Below are 2,219 nucleotides of genomic sequence, written 5' to 3'. Positions count from 1 at the left end.
GCTTTTTGCATACAACGTTCTTTTATTTCCTCTCTTATTGCAGAGGTTGCTCCACCAAAATTATTTTCAATTGTCTCTCTATTTATTTCTCTTATAAATCTTCCCATTATAAATTTATTAGCAGGATATGGAAGTTTTGTTATATACATACTAAGATAATGATTTTTATCTTCTTCTTTTAATTTGTAATAATGTATTCTATATTCACATATATAAGATTCCACATTACATAGATCATATATCTGAATATTAGCTAAATGATTTTTTGCTTCTTGATATTCTTTATTATAGACTTCTTGTCTATGATCTATAATATTTTTTCTAAAAAATTCTTTATATAGAATCATCATTATATATAATATCTTATCATAAGCTGTTGTTTTTGTTGCTAATTCTTCTATTATTTGGTTTTCTATTGATGTCATATAATCTTTTATAGTTCCTTTAGTATGAAACCCTATGTAATTCCAAATATATCTTCCAGACAATTTACTAAGTTTTGGATTAGTAAATGCTTCTAATAAAAAGTAGGAATTCAACCAATTTTCAAAAATTTCTTTTTCATTCTTTTTACAGTCTAAGTCAAGCATTCTTTCTCCTTCCATTTTCTGGATTTTAGGAACGTATTTTGATGGTATTTTTGTATATTTTGAATCTTTATTTATAAATCATTTTTTAAAAGCATAATTATCAAAACATGTTTTCCATTTAAATTGAGATTGATTATCCTTAGATGTTCCAACTTCATTTTTTACTTGTATTGGAATTGCTGGTTCTTCGTCACTTGAATAATCTAGGATGTGTTCTTCATTTTCTATATTTTCGGAATTTACTAATTCTTCTTCTATTTGAAATCCATGTTCCATAATATTATTTTCTTGAGCCATTTTTAATTATTTAAAAAGCATTGTAACTTCTTCTAATTTTTCTTCAATATTCATAATTTCAATGGTGGTTTTACTTTTAAATCTGTTATGTTGATTATATTTTGAAATTTTTCTTCTTTGGGATTCTCTTTTTTCTTATTTCTTTGAAATTTTATGGATACTAATATTTCTTCAAGTATATCTACTATAGAATTTAACTGTGGGTTAAAAGTATGATAAAGATGTGGGGAATCATTTCCATGGTAACATTTTTTAGAAATTTCATGTGAAAAATAAGTTTTTTCAGGTTTTTGAAGTCCTTCAATAAAACTTATAGTAAAATAAAGATTTTGAGAAAAATCATTTTGTATTGATTTTAAGAATTCGGTGTCATTACAGTTGACATTAGTTAAAATCATTAATTTTTGATCTATTAATTTTGATAACTTAATTATTTCTTCTCTTAAATCTTCTAATTTACTTTTTTCCATAAGGTGACGCTTTTCTTTGTGAAGAGTTACGGTTTTAAGTAAAAAATGTGGCTTTAGAATGTGTGGTTAGATTTTACCACATAAGCATATCTTTAAATTTACATCTGTATATTAAAAATGTCCATTTTTAAAATGTGCCTTTAAGGCACAAATTAGTTAAATCCATATTTTTATAATTCTAAGTTGAAAGCAAAGCCAAAAATCAACTATCCGTTATGACTAGTTTGATGCTCATCTCCTTTAAGCATCCTACTGTCCATGATTATTATTCTTTCTATCAAACAAATACACATATACAATCTCAGAGCTTTCATTCAAAGCATGGTATAATAGCCACTAACACCACTTTAGAAAATTGGGAGAGTTACTTGTTATTAGGTAATAATAGACTTAAAATACTCTTTTATTTTTTGAACATGTTTATCCAAAAACAAAAGTTTAAAATTGATTAATGTTCAAAATAACTTCTCAAGATTTAATACATCAATTTAGTTACTCAAAATTAAATCAGAAATTAGCTAAACATAGCATATTGTTAAACATTGAGAAAAAATAAAAGTATACAATAACCGGCAATCCACTAACCAATTGCCAAATTTCAATGACTCAGCAAATCTTTAATCATAACATCCCTGCATACATCACTCAAATTTTCTCCTTTAATTATTATGCTTCAACATAGTTTTTCAATCATCATTAATAATTTCTTCTACCTACCAAACTTGCACCCCATTTTCTAAATTGCCACTTTGTGTGAAACTTTTCCCTTCCTTCAAGCCTTTACCTATGTCTTCAATACACTTTCATCATTCTTCTTTTTACAACTACAAATGATCATAATTATGAAATGTAACATTATTTT

This window comes from Arachis duranensis, chromosome 2 (genome assembly GCF_000817695.3).
Source record: "Arachis duranensis cultivar V14167 chromosome 2, aradu.V14167.gnm2.J7QH, whole genome shotgun sequence".
In the NCBI taxonomy this organism is placed as follows: Eukaryota; Viridiplantae; Streptophyta; class Magnoliopsida; order Fabales; family Fabaceae; genus Arachis; species Arachis duranensis.
The sequence above is the reverse complement of the archived record's forward strand: the minus strand, read 5'-3'. Positions refer to the sequence as shown.